Source organism: Pogona vitticeps, chromosome 6, assembly GCF_051106095.1.
Source record: "Pogona vitticeps strain Pit_001003342236 chromosome 6, PviZW2.1, whole genome shotgun sequence".
NCBI classification, from domain to species: domain Eukaryota; kingdom Metazoa; phylum Chordata; class Lepidosauria; order Squamata; family Agamidae; genus Pogona; species Pogona vitticeps.
Genome location: NC_135788.1, coordinates 31,000,487 through 31,019,737, shown reverse-complemented (window position 1 = coordinate 31,019,737; position 19,251 = coordinate 31,000,487). Strand labels below are relative to the sequence as shown.

Sequence of the window (19,251 nt, the reverse complement as noted above, 5' to 3'; positions counted from 1 at the left end):
GGCTGAACCCGGACAAGACGGAAGTTCTGAGGGTGGGTGGCCCCGTGGTTAGCGGCTTGGGGGACTCTCTCACATTTGGGGGGGCAACTCTGGCCGCGAAGAGTGGGGTCCGCAGTTTGGGCATACATCTGGACCCGACGCTCACCATGGAAACACAGGTGGCGTCGGTAGTCCGTACCGCCTTTTTCCATCTTTGGCGGATTGCCCGGCTGCGGCCCTATCTCGACACGGGGGCACTCACTACCTTGGTGCATGCGCTCGTAATCTCAAGATTAGACCACTGTAACGCGCTCTACGTGGGGCTGCCTTTGAGGCTGATGTGGAAACTTCAGGTGGTGCAGAATGCAGCGGCCAGACTCCTTACCGGAGTGAGAAAATACCAACACATTTCTCCAGCACTGGCCGCATTGCATTGGCTGCCCATCCGTTTCCGCATCGACTTCAAAGTTTTAATGCTTACTTATAAGGCCCTAAACGGTTTAGGACCTCGATACTTGGCGGAACGCCTGCTCCCACCTAGGTCTACCCGGTTCACCCGCGCGAGTCTGGAGGTGAGGCTGAGGAGCCTGACGCCGAGAGAGGCCCGGAAGGAGAAGACACGAAACCGGGCCTTCTCGGCGGTGGCTCCTCGCCTATGGAACAACCTTCCTCCAGAGATTCGCGCGGCCCCTACGCTGGGTGTTTTTAAAACTCAATTAAAAACATGGCTATACATCCAGGCCTTCCCTCCAATCAATTCCTGATCCCTTTTCTAATTTTCCTTATATTCCTTTTTGTTTGCTGTGATTGTAATTATTATTTATGTTTATGCACATGTTTTTTAATTGTATTCTATTCTTATTATATGCTGGAAGCCGCCTAGAGTGGACTTATAGTCCAGATAGGCGGGATATAAATTCAATAAATAAATAAATAAATAAATAAATTGAAAAACCCAGTAAAGTGCAGCTCTGAGCTCATGTTCGGATGCGCAGCAGGACCCAGCTGAGGCAGCTGTCTCTCTCAATTGTCGTAAAAATAAAAAGAGAAATCTGGGCCTTAGTAAATAAGTTTATGTAGCACTAGGGCTCCACGAATGTGGTGAGTGCCGTGCTGAATTCATTATTCATTTTGAACAGCAGAGTCTCTTTAGTCTGCTTAACATTATACCAGATTCAAGAGACAGCTTAATGGATGATCCACAGCAGTGCATGGCTTTCTTTCTTTTTTCCTCCCCTTTTATTGGGACCTGCTGTAGTTATTCACAATCCAGGTACTTGGTCTGGTGGCCCATGGCCAGGTTTCCCCTCCTCCACCATTTTAAGTACTACGTACATGCTGCTTTTTTTTTTTTTTTGCCAATGCAACTTGTTACCCTTGTGTCTGTTGCAGTTGTCTACCTCTGGGTACAGTATTTTGTCTCTCATACATATTTTTAGAAAGTGGATCAAAGAGTCTGAGGTAATTCAGCCAAAGTCAAGAGAGTTGTTTTTTTGGTCTAGGATGAATGAGAAGAAAAGCAGACGCAAAGGAATTTTTGGAAGGAAAGAATTCCATGCCCTTCTTGTCTGGAATGAGACTTGATGACATCCTATTAAATTTTGTGCTGGGTCTCTATTCTGTAACTGACGTTGCAGGCAACCAGCTGCATGAGGAAAATACTGATCAAGGATTGTATTTTAAAAACAGGGGGTGCCCCCTGTAGCATTCTGCAAGACAAACCAACAACTTTTCTCGTATCTGCATGCATATTAAAATGACATTCCTCTGCCTGTGGTAGCGATAATATTGATGTCATCTTGCGCTGTGCTTGTATGTAATGGCTGAGCCAAAGGTGTCTGCCAGCTATGCATCGGGGCCTCAGGGAAGAAGCTGAAAGATAGAGCTGAGGACCAGGGAAGGGGACTATAGCTGTGCGACTCACTGTCAAGTCAGACTTAAGTTGTATCAAGGACTTGATCCAGACTTGACTCAGGGCTGTTGTTCTTTTCAATGACTCAGATTCAACTTGCAACTTGGAACCCACCCACCCTTCCCTTTTTTGTAGGGGAAAAGTTTATCTTTAATTGGGACTCAAACTTGGGGCTTAAGACTCAGGATGGTACTAAAGACTTGGATTCAGACTTGAGACTTGGTACCAAAGACTTGGATTCAGACTTGAGACTTGGTACCAAAGACTTGGATTCAGACTTGGTACTCAGACCACAGACTTGCCAACATCCCTGCTGAGGGCATCACAGAAATCTACCTGCAGTAGCTGCAGCTAAGAGTCTGGTTATACTACTGAAATATCTCAGAATATGTGCTGTTGTTATTGAATTTTTTTCAAAGTCATATGGCAGTCATGTGGTATTTGTCACTGTGTACATTCCCTAGGGCTAATTTTAATTGCGGAGGGGGTGTTTTTAAAAAGCTTCACTTCTAATATTTGGGGTGAAGTGGTGGGGTATTTGTGTGTACCTTTGTATTACATTTGGCATCCTCAGGTGGATTTTAAAAGCATACATACAAGAATGTAGATATGTATCAGAGAGAGTGCCATCCATCATTGAGTAGCATGTCTTCCTTGGAAATTACATTGTATCCCCACAGGAATAATCATAATACTATACTTACATTGTTAATCAAAGCATGGTAGATCAGTCACTACTAAGACCTCTGAGTAAATATGTCTGGGACTGCACTGTGAGAAAATTGCCAATACGCTACTGTTCAGCAGTAAAGCATGAACAAAGTTACTTTTTGGACTACAACTTCCAGAGTTCCCCCATGCTGGCTGGTGGATTCTGAGAACGATAGTCCAAAAATAGACCTTCTCTAACCTTTCATCAGCATAGATTACACTGGAGGAGGAGGAGATAGGGAGAGAAGGAGACAGGGACAGGAGGCAATGATACATAACTATTTTTACATAAATTTCTCCCCATAAAACTTGGCCATTTCATTGCTTTAAAATAAAAGTATCTTTACATTATTTGGGGTGATTATTTTAGGAGATTGATCCTTCTGGAACAACTAACACCTATTAGTCCAACTATATTTTAGTGATAATTGCATTTCAGAGTTCTCTAAACTTTTATGATGACTCCTGAGAACTAACTGGGAGAGTCAGCATGCAACATCTCAGGAGCTTTGAGAATGAATGCCTGTAATGTTATAATTTCCAGATTGACTTCAGGTCTTAGGTAAGGTTTTATAGTTTCACTGCATACTCACCAGAGTCGTCTCCCTGCCCAGTGAAAGGAGACATTGCCAGTGAAATGTCAGACCTCTTCTGCTATATATCATATATGTTTGTGATTTTTTGTTTAAAAGTGAGCCAGTGTGGTGTAGTGGATAGAATACTGGACTAAGACTCAGGAAACATTGGGGACTGGCAATGGTAAACTACTATGTGAAGATGTCATATACCTTGAAAACCCTATTAGTGTCACCGTAAGTCAGAAGTGGTTCAATAGGACATAATAATAGCTGGTTGTTTCAGTCAGCATGCTGGACAATCTTTTGCAAGTTTATGCTGAAGTTACTACGAGTATCAGCAGTCATTCCTAGATGCCATGGCCAGCTAGAATTCAAGAGGACTACATTTTCCAGGATTTGTTTTATTCTCTGGTTTGTCAGGAGGAAAACAAGCTAGATAACATTTTCCCTGCTGGGATTGCTCATCATGATAAGTAAGCCATAGACTGACGCTCTATGATTTATTTAGCTGACTTGTGGAATGTAAACCAGAGTTCATGGTTCTCATGGATCCCTGATCTAGCATAACATGAGAAACAGGACCATGTATTTAACACAGTTCAGAAAAATCAGTATAGTTGCAGTGTTTTGTGAGGTGTGCCATCAGTTCTAACACCATTTTATTGTGCAGTATTTATTTTTCAGGTTTGGTTACCCATTATGATGGTAATCCACACTTATTCATTTTAGACTAATGCCTAAGAGGGAGCTGTCTGGACGCATCATTATTTCATCTGTAAAATTCACTGGGTTGTCTTGGGCTACACACTTCTCCTCAGTCAGCCTGTGAAAGGGTTATTGTGAGGATAAAATGACAGAAGGGGAGTGACTCTAGGGGAGTCGAGGGGAGAGAAGGGGAGTACCTTATTTGAAGGGGAAATGGGATATAAGTGCATAGGTGGCTCATGAAAAGAGCAGGGTGGGTGTCCTACCTCAAAATTTTGTAGTTGGACAACCATACCAACCATGAGCTACCCCAGCAAAAATGTAACAAAATAACTAGTCATAAATGTAAGCAGGTTAACAAGTTAAAAAAACATTTAGATTATTCTGAGTTTACATGACTGTTCTGTCAGTTGCTGGGTTGCTTTGATGATTTTTGGTATTTTTAATTATTTTTTTATTTTTAGTGTAAGCTTCTTTGGGCATGTGCTTTACAGAAAGGTGCCCTTGCAATAACAAAAAGAACACAATAATAATACAAAAAACCACACACACACTGTCACTCCAGATCCTCTTATATAGTTATACCAGTATAATGCTAACAGCATAACCCGACTCGCCATAGACATGATTTACCCATTGCATTCTGGGTGGCACATGGGTTGGTTTCCTGTTTTCAAGGAAGTATTTCAGTAGGCACTCTTGTCATTCTAGTTTTAATGAACAAATACTATCATTCATGGAGAATCAGTTTCCGACCCCTATTTCCTAATTTTTCTTAACTATTTTTGGAGGGCCTAATTATACCCATATGGATTTATATTTTCCAGATTAACCCTTACTAAAATTATGTCTCGATGCTATAACTGAGGGGATTTATGAAGAGCGGTGCAAACAACTATCAAGCGCCCTACATTTTTCTCCCTCTCTGATGCGACTCGGCCACATCTCTGTGAATAGGAGACAGTTTTTAAAAGGTATATTAGAAGAGCCATACTCTTATACCAATGTATTTCACAGGCCTCTGTGCTAGTCATTCTCACCTCATGAATTCAAAAGTGTCTATGAATTTGGGGATTGTTGTCGGAGGATGATCTCATCTCCCAGCTTTACAAATTCTCTCATTTCATTTTCCTGTGAATATTTCGGTATATTTACAGCCCAAGGCTGCCGACAAGGACAAATTAGCTGGATCTCCCCTTCCTCCTTTTATATTTTCTGTTCCGTTCCTTGCCCAAAGGCTGTGTGGACCCATGGATTTCTGCTCAGAGGAAAAAAAAAGTCTTTGTGGTGGGTTTCCATTATTTATAGGACTTCAGAAGCCAGTCTTTACAATACCATGGGTTAAAGAGCGATCACAGCTTTAAATGGTGAGATCAGAAAAATGGCCGACATGGCAATTGCAGCTGCCAATTAGCTTTTAACAAGTGAACTAGGAAAACCAGAATCAGCGTCTAGCCTGTCAAAATATGGGAGACTGTGACATCCAACCTGTAAAGGGTGTAGATGTCCCTCCTATTGTACACTGCCTAGGTTCCTATTAGAAGGAATGTTTTTTTCCATGAAACAGGGTTATAGATTTATAGAACGGGAAGGAACTTGGTTCACTGGGCTCTGTAATTCCATCAGGAATGGATGAATCTTCCAGTGCTGGCTTCAATCACTCTCTTTTTTCTCGAGGCATAAGTTCATTTTATTATTTTACTCATCTATTTATGGTACCTCTGTGTGAACACTTGCATAAACATTTTATGCACCTTTTCATGCATGTTTACCCCCCCCCCCCTGAAAAACACCTTGTTATCTAACTTTTGTCCAATATACAATTTTTTTTACAGATGACACTCCCTAACATGATGCATTTTTCTATTGTATTTTTATCAATATGTACATTTTGGGGTGCAGCTGTTTTTCATATATGTGCTTTTCTATCAAGTTTTCAATTGGAAGATTATGTCATAAAATTCAGAGAGGTTTCAATATTGAAGGATAGCTGCAGTTCAGTTCATGTATTAGTTTAACAGGAATAAGTTTGGTAAATTTCACCCCAGGCCTAAATTTTATTACCAATTTCGCAATCTAGTGTATCTTATGTGTTTTTTGATTAACTAGTATAGCAAGTCTCATCTGCAATAATAATCTCCAATAATGATGACGACTTGAATATGTTACACGTGATATGATAAATAACACAGAACATTTTGTAATGAAACTGAAAGATACTCATCAAAACAGAACAAGACTGGAATATGACATCACATAACACAATATAAATCATTGAACACTTTATAATAGGTGAAAGTCTACTTATAAAATGTTCTGTGTTATACTAATATGGATATAATCCGATTGTTAATTTACACTTCCATAAGGAAGCTTTAAATCATGACAACAAATTGCTACCCAAGAAAGAGATCCTATTTGTGTTCCTCAAGATGTGGCCAGATGCATGACCACACACACAATCAGAAATGTAACCATCAGCAACTTGCCATCAAGACTTGGAAAACTTACACAATTTCCTTTATGTGGGCATACATTGGTAATAGGATTCTGGCCAGTAACGTGAATTCCAGTCACCATAAACAGCTTTACATTGTCACTGAATTATTTGTTGCCTTCCATGTTGCAATGCAAAAGTACTCCTCACTGGCTAATTTAAATAATACACACATTTCCCCCTTCACTAGTTTATGCTGTCAATTTTTCTGTTAAATTCTGAAGCCACATTTATAATCTAATCTTGTATCCTCAGAAAAAGAAGAACTACAATGTTTGGGAACTTTTCAGTTTAGAAAACCAATGGCTTAAGGGGTCAGAGGTGTACACAGATTATGCATGGTGTAGAGAATTATAGAGAAAACTTCTCTCTCTCTTATAATACTGCAACTCAGAGTTGTCCAGTGAAAGTAAATGGTGGAAGATTGGAGATGAGAAATATAAATCTTGATTTATTTGATTCTCATGGACCAGAGAATTCATATCGATTTTTATCCATTGAGAGAGATTGGGAGAGTGTTTGTGGATTTTCACATTGTGGGACTTTTTATGGAAATATTCACAAAGGTGTGCATTGTGCAAAAGGCTGTGTTTTGAGCAAAAACACATTTTGCACAAAATGTTGCATTTTTGTTGAAAAAAATCATTTTGTGCAAAGTATAACATTTACTCAAAAATAAGTTTTTGCAAAAGTCAATATTTTTGTACAAAATACCTTGTTTTTGCATGAAGTGTTTTTTAAAATAGTTTTTGATTTTTTTTGAAGTGTCTTAAATTGTTCAGGCATCCTTTTGCACCAAAGTCTGTCAAGAACAGGGGGAAAGATCCAAGGGGCAAAATCCTCTTCATGTGCACACAACATAAATTTATGCCTGTATAAATGTACTAGGTGTTACACACAATAACAAGGACTTGTGTTATGGTACGCATTGCCCCCTCCCCCACTGCAAGCTGGGTACTCATTTTACCTACCTTGGAATGTTGGAAGGCTGAATCACCTTTGAGTGGGCTATCTGAATCTTCTGGAAGCGAATCAGGTCATGAGCAGAGTTTTTACTGCAGTACTTCAGTTTCACCTCTGCACCACAAGTTTGCCAATCCCATAGTTTAATTACTCACTAAGCATCCTTTCATCTGTTCCAAAAATGTCATCAAAAGTGTTGCTTTGATTACATGAATTAAGTTTACATAAACTGAAAGTAAAGGCACTGCTTTTTTTCTCTTACTTGTAGGTTCTAGTGCTGAAATGCTCATATTTTGTATTCCCACTAATTCACTGTGAACGAAATCAATGAGTTAGGGATTTTTTTTTCTACAGGGATTGATAGCACTTCAGATAAATGTTTCTTTAGACGTTTGGAAGAATATGATTGGGTTAGCAAAAGCAGATTTGCCTGAGTTGTGTGACATATAGCAGGAACCTCCAGCCAACTGAAAATATGATGTGGAGTGTCAGGAGATTGTGCTGACTGGACTAAGTGGCGGGGGGGGGGGAGAACGGGAGGATCTTCTCCAAATCAAGAGGGAGGAAGCTTCCACAAACAGAGCTCAAAAGGCAGCTCCTGAATCCAATCCATTGTGCTGTAGCAATCAGAGAAACTGTATTTGCTAAATGTTTCTTAAGGACAATGAAATCTTGCCCTCTTGTGGGGAGATTAAACACACATCTCTACCAGGAGGGCTTGCAAAATGGCAGTGGCCATGGAGCTGAGCACTCAATGGACATGGCAAGATGGTGAAAAATTCCACGTGATCCGTGACATTTATTGCATATAATCAAACTGTTCACTATAAATTATACACCATGTGGTGACTGCCCTGTACTTAATTAAACTAAATGTGAAGCTACTGTCCATGGGAGAAAAGGTTGAACCCTCCCACAACTACTGCCTTGGCAATATACACTTCCCCCATGGGTGGTGGTAGACTTCCTCCATTCACTGATGCCAATTTATCCCACCCATTAGTGGCCCTTTAAAATATTGCATAGAGGGAGGAGGTTAGTGCAAGAAAGTACCCTCAAGGTCCTATTCCAGCTAAGGGGGAGGGGCATGCCTGTGTACTTTCAAGTAATGGAAAATAAGATGGGAAATTTTACACCACGTAATAAATGTAAGCTGGAATTCAAATGTTATATTCATCCCTCTCTTCAAAGGTTTTTTTTTCTCAGCAACAGAGAGAGAGAGAGTTTCCATAGGCTGTTTTGTGGCTATTTCCATACTACAGCAGCAACAGCAGCATTGAAACTCTCATATGCAGTGACTTTCTGCTCCATTCCTATAATGTGCCTTTGATGTCATATGGGAGGAGCCAAGGATATGGTTTCTTTTCATGTCAGTGATGTTCCAAGCAAATGTGGAAATAATGTGCCAGCTGGAGGTTGACTGCATACTGGTATCAAAAACTCATAGCAGGAGAATGCATTTGGTTCGTTCTCCCCTAAGGTAATAAGTGTGTGAAGGCATCTCAAGCTACTAATGATTCAACCTCTATGTCCAAATGTGATGCAAGCAAACATTTTGCTTTGATGTTATTTCATTGACAATCACCTTATTTGTGTACCTTACTTACGTTATATCAGAGAAGTGAGTACAACCCCTCACATTTCATAAATATTTTAGTATATCTTTTTAGGTGACAACACTGAAGAAATGACACTTGGCTACAATGTAAAGCAGTGAGCATAAAGCTTGTATAACTGTGTAAATTTGCTGTCCCCTCACAATAACGCAACTCACAGCCATTAATGTCTAAATCGCAGGCAACAAAAGTGAGTATACCCCTAAGTGACAATGTTCAAATTGGGCACAAAGTGTCAATATTTTGTGTGGCCACCATTATTTTACAGCACTGCCTCAACCCTCTTGGGCATAGAGTTCACAGGTTGCCACTGGAGTCCTCTTCCACTCTTCCATGACGATATCACAGAGCTGGTGGGTGTTAGAGACTTTGCGCACCTCCACCTTCAGTTTCAGGATGCCCCACAGATGCTCAATAGGGTTTAGGTCTGGAGATGGACCAGAGGATGGCCAGTCCATCATCTTTACCCTCAGCTTCTTTAGCAAGGCAGCGGTCATTTTGGAAGTGTGTTTGGGCTTGTTATCATGTTGGAATACTGTGGCCCAGTCTCTGAAGGGAGGGGATCATGCTCTGATTCAGTATGTCACAATACATGTTGGCATTCATGGTTCCCTCAATGAACTGTAGCTCCCCAGTGCCAGCAGCACTCATACAGTCCCAGACCATGACACTCCCACCATGATGCTTGACTGTAGGCATGACACATTTGTCTTTGTACTCCTCACCTGGTTGCCGCCACATATGCTTGACACCATCTGAACCGAATAAGTTTATCTTGGTCTCATCAGACCACAGGACATGGTTCCAGAAATCCATGTCCTTAGTCTGCTTGTCTGCAGCAAACTAACTGTGAGCTTTCTTGTGCATCATCTTTAGAAGAGGCTTCCTTCTGCGACGACAGCCTTGGAAACCAATTTGATGCAGTGTGTGGTGTATGGTCTGAGCACTGACAGGCTGACACCCCCCCCCCAGCCTCTGCAGAAATGCTGGCAGCACTCATACGTCTATTTCCCAAAGCCAACCTCTGGATATGACGCTGAGCACGGGCACTCAACTTCTTTGGTTGACCATGGCGAGGCCTGTTCCGAGTGGAACTTGTCCTGTTAAACTGCTGTATGGTGTTGGCCACTGTGCTGCTGCTCAGTTTCAGGGTTTTGGCAATCTTCTTTTAACACAGGCCATCTTTATGTAGAGCAACAATTGGTTTTTTCAGATCCTCAGATAGTTCATTACCATGAAGTGCCATGTAGAACGCCCAGTGACCGGTCTGAGAGAGTGAGAGCGATAACACCTGCTCCCCCTTCACACCTGAGACTTGTGACACTAATGGGTTTCATGACACTAGGCAAGGAAAATGGCTACTTGGGCTCAATTTGGACATTTTCACTTAGGGGTGTACTCACTTTTATTGCCAGCGGTTTAGACATTAATGGCTGCGTGTTGCATTATTTTGAGGGGACAGCATATTTACACTTTAATACAAACTGTATACTCACTGCTTTACATTGTAGCCAAGTGTCATTTCTTCAGTGTTGTCACCTGTAAAGATATACTAAAATATTTATGAAATGTGAGGGGGTGTACTCACTTCCGTGATATACTGTATGTGTCCCATAATCAAATCAAGAAGAAATTTAGCCATCTAAATGTTCCATTCCAAGCATTGGCTTTCCTTGACAGAATTCTTCTCTGGCTAAACTGTGTGTTTAATCTGGGAGCCATTAGAAAGTGTGGCGCAACAGATGAAAGGAGCCAGAAAATTCCATATCATGATTTGGTTTGATCAGTAATTCATGGAGCAGGTAATCTACAATGACTTGTCGGCCCTTTGATTGTACACGGTTTATGGCTATTAGCAGTTTCCCCTTTCAAATTTGTTTGCCTCCATACTTCCTTTCTGACCTCTTTTTCATCATTTATGATCCAATTTGGTAGGAGGGAAACCTAACTGCTGTTTGAGTGCATGGCTGTCATTCAAACCCCATTACGTTGCCAAGACATTTGACGTTTGCAACTTTGTGGTCGCAGGCAGGGGGGAGGGGGGCATTAAGCAGGTGTACAGAACACTAACCAGGTGCCTTTAACAATGTTTTATGGGATTCACAACTTGCCTCCTGGCTATAAACCTGTTTCAAACTCAGTTTCCAATATAGTTTGAACCTTAATTTTCAGTATTTCATGCAAGCCAAACAGAAGTTACTTTGGTGTGCAGTTTGAATCTGAACTGCAGGAGATGGGCTCAAAAATGTAAGGGTCTTATTTTAATGGTTGGGAAATATATAAGAAAGATTGGCCAGTTATTTTTGTCTTTGCTTTTGTAGTATTGCATTTAAAAGTGTTGAACATTTTTAAAAATTATTGCAATATCCATGGAAGATCCCTATTGGTTCACTTTTAGGCACTGATGGGAAAAATCTGACAGCTTTGCTTTATTCTTCACACTATTTTTAAAAAAGAAATTTCCATTTCCTTCTATCCTGAATATGTAATTTGATTATTCTGTTAAATGCTTCAAAATTTTTTCCCATTGTATCCAATAGTTTAGGCTGCTGTTGGCATGGAAAGGGGAATGTTAGAACTGCCTTGCTTACATGTGGCAGAGGTGAGGAGCCTTTCAGAAGAAAGAAATTGAAATCATAATTCAATGCTAACATGTGTGGTTCTGTGCCTTCTAGCTAAAACTGACCTATATTGTCCCGAATAGAGCTTTCAAGGTAAGTGAAATATTTAAGAACCGGTTTTACCTGTTCTACTCCCTCAGTAAGTTTGACTGGCCAAGTGGGAATTTGAACCCTGTTTTCCAGAGTTCTAGTCCATCACTACCACACTGGGAATCATATGGTTGAAAGCAAATGAATTCAGACTCCTGATTTTGAACAAAGCAGTGAAATCCCTGGACCTGAATGGAATAATCTATAAGTTTTAGTTTCTTTCATATACATTTTTTAACAAAAAATCTCATTTTATTTCCATTTCGAATATAAAGAAATGTGCAAATTTGCAAATTCACAATAAAATTGAACTGAAGTGAAATTGTCCCCAATCTCCACCTTTAGATGCATCACAAGCTTCAAAGGAATTTACTTTCCCATGGAAGATATGATGAAAGGTTGCGCTACACACATAAAATTCTGATTATTGTTATAACTGTAACCCTAAGCACTTATCTGGGGGAAAAAATAAAAAAGGAAAACAGCCGTGTGGTTTTATTTCCACAAACACATGAGCCGCCAATTCCAATTTTACTTTTTTTTTATTATGTATGGTATTGAAAAATGTCTCATCATTCTTAACCACAGTTTCCCTCCTGGTTTCAGTAGTAAATTATTATGTGGCAGGGTGGGTTTTTTAAAATTCTTTTCTTTTTAAAAGAAAATGCAATGACCTTCATTCCCAGCTTCCTCTTTTCGTTTTCTCTTCCTCATGTCACCCACTTTTCTCCCATTCATTGCACTTTTACTCCTGTGACCTTAAGACCTTTCCTACAATTTCCCATTAAATGTAAAAAATAAGATGATAGTGAAGCTCTACGGATATGACACAGACTCCAAGTCACCTGAATGCAACTATCAAACTATAAGCTATGTTAATTGAATGTTTTCAGACAGCTCTCTTGTGTTTTTGCAGAAGTACACTGCCTCACCGAATCAGGACTATTCAGTATAGGAATGAAAGATTGAAGCCATCCCTCCTTCAATTACTTTCTGCCTGAATTTTAAGCAGCAGCACGAAGAGGAGGCTTGCACCAAGATGGGGCAGAACTTCAGGCTCTCCTTCACATGCAGTGGACTCAATACAGATTAGAAGCCTATGTGTATACTTCAAAGTTGAACACCCCAAGAGGATCAGCTACAAACCAGGCAATTAACATATTACACAGGTGTACCTTAGGACTCATAAACTGAACATCAGTTTTGCTGCCTGAAGTGGAGATGAAGGGCCAAACAATACTTCACAGAGAGCACATGATTGGAGTGAATTTCTCCTAAGTGTAGGAAAGCATCTGATTGTAATGCTTTCCATAGTTTGCAGGTCAGCCTGCTTTGTTTTGTGATTGGTCTTCTAGACATAAACACTAGCATTGCTTGGCACTTAGGATGCAACTACACTGGATTTGATTTGCAGCCTCTATTACATTTGAAATCACAATCAGTGCTCACAAAGGGCTTTCAGATTGATTTGAGAATGCACTCTTCATAATGGATACGATGCAAGACATATTGTGGCCACAACCTTGATTATTTCCTTCCTTCCTCTGGTCCATCCTCTGTTGATTCTTTTATGATTCACTGTGAAGCCACTTTCTCATTTAAAGCTTCAGACTGCTACATTTCTCAAAGACCGTCACATAGAAAAATAACAAGGGAAGGTACTTAAGAGTCTAAAACTACAGAACATCAAAAGTTTGAACAGTAGTTTTGCAAAATACATCATAATTCATATGTCAGGATGATTCCATAACAGTGCATCAACACTTTATCCTCCCCATCTGTTCCTTTCCCCCCTTACTTTCAAATAACACATGCAGGAATTACTTTGTTTCTAGTCAAAAGTGGTTTTAAAATATTGGCACGATCAACTTTAAATCCACTTTTAGGCCTGTCAGTTAAGTAATTAACAGCACTAAACTTTTGCTTTACAACAAAAGGCCCTTCCCACATGATCTGAAGTTTACTGTGTTTGACAGGATTCAGCATCCAACCACCCACATTAAAATCACAGTGCTTTGCTTTTCCATGTCTCCCCAGCTCTGAACGCCATGTCTCAACTATCTATGTCACCAAAAACACCACCTATGGACACACACTCAAGTCTTCACAAGAATGTATCACAACTAACCACATGGGGGAAAGCCTGTTCAGATTGTTCTGGCTTGAAAAAGTAAAACTCCTTCCCCAGTGGCGGAAAAAGAAAGCCAGTTTAAGAGCAAAAAGGGCTTGACCAATTCAAATAATCCTTTGTATTATGCAGTCAGTAAAAATACTTCAAATTTGCCTGTTTCAGTGGAGGAAATCTATATTATTTGTAGATGCACTCTTAGTCTAATTGCTCAGACCCAGAGGCCTGTTGGAATCAAACCTTCAAAACTCTAATACGATTTCAACAAGAGTGATGTATTAGCCTCTAACATACAGTGAGGACCTATGTGGTGCCTCCCTATCTCACACCCTGTTCAGTCTAATACTGTACTTACAAGATATCATGCTGTACCATTCAGACACCAATTCCTGCCTTCATTTATCCCTTTCCTGCAAGGTCCTGTCTTACTCATATGAGGATTTGCTTGATGCATAAATCATTGTTTTCAGAGCAGCAGTATGATCAAGAAATAGTGGAGAGTTAAGGGCTGGTAGTGTTGGAAGCCAAAAGTCACACGGGGGCAACCTGAGCTCTTGGTCTGATATCACCCAGCCCCCGGTTTAATTTCGAAAGCACTCTGCAGGTGTTTGTCTCAGGCCTGTAAAAACTAAGCTTGTCACTCCTCCACCAGCAGTCTAGGTGGAGAAGATGAATGCCACAATGCCCCCACTGCCACCTAGTGGCCCTTATAGTAAAGGCTCATGCTTCTCAGTTGCCTCTCTCTCTCTCTCTCTCTCTCTCTCTCTCTCTCTCTCTGTGTGTGTGTGTGTGTGTGTGTGTGTGAGAGAGAGAGAGAGAGAGAGAGAGAGACTATTGTACAATATCACTGGCCATGATTGACCTTTACAAAAATTAGAAATGTGAATTCTTTCTTTACCTGTAACTTGAAATATGTTTCTGTGTTATGTACTCAGATTCATAATATCGAATTACTAACTTCCTTATCTCTTTCAACATCTTGGAAAAGGGAGGGAGAAGCTGGGAGGTTTAGCCCTCATTTTTTACAGTTCCCATTTCACAAAGAGGCCAGAGAGTGATGTAATTCCAACAGTATCTCTTCTTGCATGTTGGCTGCAGCATCTCTGCATGGTAGATATATTAAAGGAGTCGATTGATCTTGACTTTTACCAGCCCGGTAGTAAAGCAAAGGTAACAAATGGTGTCATTGCTGAAACGGGTGAAACAATATTTTCAGTCATGGTTACTGTCAGAGGCAGAGTCTGGGGCACTGAACCAGAAACTAAAAGGGAAACCAAAATATTTAACATCCATCCAGGATTTTGCAGGATTGTTTTAACTTAGCTAAGTACGTTTTTGATCAGGAAACCATGACCTCTCTGCCTAATGGTCTTGGTGATTTATAGGATTAACAAAAATAAGGGCAAGTCATGCGTAATTTTATATACAGTTATTCAAATATTTCATGTGTGTGCATGCGCATGCATGGTGTGTTCAGCAGTGTTATTTTTCCTCCTCTGTGTTTGCTCAGGAATTCTGATATAATTATAACTTCATATCAATAAAATTATCAAGAGAAATACGTTCTGGACAGCTTTGTTCTGAGACTTCACTGCTATTTTCTTGGTATGTCTTACATAAAAATATGTCACACTGTTCTCTGAAACTCAGGCCGAAAGCTGAAAATCACATTTTATTACAAATATTCCATCCTGCACACCATCAAAGTCAACATTTTAATTTTAATTGATTTCAAGGCTCCAGAAGGGGGTCCAGCTACAACTGCAATGTTTTGAGAGAAAGCACAGATTTATTGGGGGTTGTGCAGGGACAGTGGAAGGAAATGTTATTGCTCCATTGTATAATGCAATGGCAAATAAAATCTAACAACCAGATACAGCATTGTTCTTCACTTCTATTTCAGCCCCTTCCCACTTTGAAATACAACAAGGCCTCCTGCATGCTTTAAAACACACACACACAAGCAACATCTGGAGTGTACAATCCGAAAGCAATTGTAATGTGATCTGCATTCTGTGAAGCTCGTGTTCAGATGCAGTGATTACGTGCAAGGGAAGTCCATGCAGCTGCCATACATTTTATATGTTCATCTAAATGTTTGAATTAGTTATAAGGCTTACATATAAAGTAGCAGGTATAGTTTTTCATAACAGCAACAATACCCAACCGACAATAAATTGGAATCAACTCAAGCCCCATGAACTAAAAGAGGAAAAGTGAAGCTGGTTATATTGAGACAGGCGACTGGTCCATGCAGCTGTGGCGATGCTGACTGGAAGAGCTAGGGCATTACGGTCCCAGATGTAAGTTTTCCAAGATCTGATGTGCTCCAAAATCTTGGGTCACAATCCTTCCCAGATATTTTAATTGACAATAGCACAGACGGAAGCTAAGACTTTTGATGGAATGCGTGCTGTCCAAGACTGGGCCTACCATTATATCTCACAAGGCAAGTGGTGGAGATAGCACAAGAGCAGGCATTGATAAAAAAGAACCATGTACACCAGTTGTTAGCCTTACTGTCCCAAAACTAACTAGGAGGTACAGGAGAGAGTACTATCACGTTATCAAAGTTAAAGTCAGTCTAGTTGGCTTTGGTAACTTGAATGGGAGAGTGCCATCTTGTCCTTCCAAAAATGCCTTGGGTTACCCTTGCCAATGAGCTGTATATTCTTCCCTTACAAATGTGAGCAGGTGCAACAATTTCATATTCTTTAAAGCAGTGGTCCCCAACCTTGGGCCTCCAGATGTTCTTGGACTACAACTCCCAGAAACCTTCACCACCACCTCTGCTGGCCAGGATTTCTGGGAGTTGAAGTCCAAGAACATCTGGAGGCCAAAGGTTGGGGACCACTGCTTTAAAAAGTAAGGAAGCAGAAGATGTTTGAACTGTTCTATCTGGGGAACTTTTATGTGCATTTGATTTAGTATTATGGTAAATTCATCATAGCACATCTATGATGTTGCAAGCAAATATAAATCTCATTTTACATGGGGAGAATTGGCACCAGATCTTTATTTCCCCACCCATCTATTTCTCTGAACCTTCTGTGAATATTTGTTTTAGTCCTATACCCTCCCTCTTCTCTCTCTCTCTCTCTCTCTCTCTCTCTCTCTTAGTGTCAAAATTCTAGGTTGCATTATGAAAAAGTTAGTAAGTAATTAACCTCTAACTAGTCAACCCACAATTTCCTTCAATTAATGGAAAGAAACCCTGCAGAACATTCTTCCCTTTTCTGTCTACTTCCCCATTCTCCATCATTATTCTTCTTCAATGTTTGTTTTTTGTTTTTAAGTGGCATTGCAAAAATTTGTCTACATGTGCATTTGGTGATGAATAGTTGATGGCTGGAGATCTTATTGGCTGGAAAACCTTGGTGACCAGTTTGAATTTAGTGATCACTGTTTGAATTCAGTGTTCATATATCTAAAGTCAAGACAGCCATGATGTCATCTAATCTCCATTAAGAGGAGAACAACAAAATGAAGGTGATAAGAATAGATGTACTGTATATTACAAGTTATAACAACTCCAATTGGGCTCTCAAAGTCAATGAGATATTTAAGAGTACTTTCACCTCTTCTATGCCCCAAATGAGTGGTTGAGTGGAGATTTAAACCCATGTCTACAAAGACCTAGTCTATTACTATCTCCTCCACCACACTGGGTATCCCCATATATATATATATATATATAATTCTTATTTTAAATGATTTTCACTGGCTCTGGAGTGTTCGCAGCCACAATTCAAAATCTGGCCTTGATCTTGAAAGCTACCAATCACTTGCAGACATAGGATCAAAAAGATCATTTTCTCCCACAGCAGCTATCTATTAATTGAGATCTGCCTTGAAGTCTGTTTCCTAATATTCAGCTACTAGAGTAGATGGTGCACAGCTAAAAGACAAAGGACCTTTTCTGTGATAATAGCCTGAGCATTAGGCAACAATGTTGTTATATTAATAATTGTTTTAGGTTGGATCAAGCATGCAGAATTGTTCATGGGGCAATACTGTGGGAAGAAATTGGTGGCAGAAGAGTGATTTTTCCTGATTTCTCCTTTCTCCTGTAATGATTTGTGCAACCTAAAAATCTGCTTTGGAGATGTGAGAGTCTTCCAAAACACTGGGGCACAGTGGCTACGGGAAAAGCAGGAGTCATAGACGGATCTTTTATTTATCACCCCACAAAAAAGGAGATCATTTTTTAAAAAAGGGGTGTCCCTTTACACAACCTGTCAATTCTTAATGGCTGGAATCCTATTGAGATGCATGACAACCTCTGTGTAAGATTTGTGTACACGATGACCTTTATTGTGGCGAATATGTGAAGTGCCAAAATGCATTTCAGTGGTGCAGTCGAGGACCTGACTAGGCACATGACCAAGGCATGCATCAGCACCTCACCAATCAGCTGCAACTTGTGGAAGTTTTACACAAACAATAGGATTCTGGCCACTGCAATTTAAATAAAAAAAAAACAGCATCCATTATCATAGTAAAAAAAAGGGTATGATCAAGTGGCCTGTACAGGGACTGCAGTTTGTGCTGTCCTGCTGTTAACTGAGGATAGACAACTTTCAGGCCCCTCCTGCTCTCTGTTTTATTATTCTTTATCTTTAACTTGGGCTTGTATTGAGCAATACTTGAAGATTGCCCCATGTCTCTCTGAACTGCAGAACACATGGCTACCCTATGGGATAAGTGAAAATTACTTCCGCCATTTCCATAGGGAGCCTACGTGGGATTTAGGTCTTTCCGAAAAATACATGATTCTCTCTCTTTCTCTCTCTCTGGTGAAAGGATAACTACAAAAACTTTGTGTTTGTTTTTATAGAGGACTTTGGCTGTTTTATGGCTTTTCAAAATTGTATTACTGTACTTCATATTACTTTTCTTAGTTTGGAAGCTGCCACAATGAGTTTTTAAGTGGAAAGGTACGAGAGCAATATCTGAAATAAATAGATTCCCCAAAGACAGGGATAAAAGCTGGAGAGGGAGAGAGAGAGAGAACTCCTTAGATTTAAAGCAAAAAGTTAGGATTGAAACAATACCTTAAAGCAAGGAGGTTCAGACCAGAAATCAGTTCCCTCATTCCCTCATGCACATTTTATGGTTCTTATTTTTATCACCAAGTAAACAATGGCTGAAATCCTGTTGCTTAGTGTAGTAAATCCTACTAGAATGGATTCAGTTGAATCTCTGGGGATTTGGTGAATCAACTCCTCCATAAATTCCATTGATACAACTGGGACAACTCTAGTTGCAACTTATTACACTAAAGCAAGTAGCAGCTAGAACAGGTCCATTGGAATCTGTGGAACTGATGGAGACATCAACTCACTCAGTTCCCATTGATTCAATGGGCCTACACTAGTGCAATTTACTACACTAAGCAACAAGATTTCAGTCATTATAGCATAAACACACTACCCATCTTACTCCATATAT

General features: G+C 40.1%; 1 long non-coding RNA gene across 1 annotated transcript in view; it reads right to left on the bottom strand.

Annotated features, from left to right (window-relative positions):
- Window positions 1-19,251, bottom strand: part of LOC144583434 (uncharacterized) — a 39,450-nt gene that overhangs the window by 15,632 nt on the left and 4,567 nt on the right. The window lies entirely within an intron of this gene.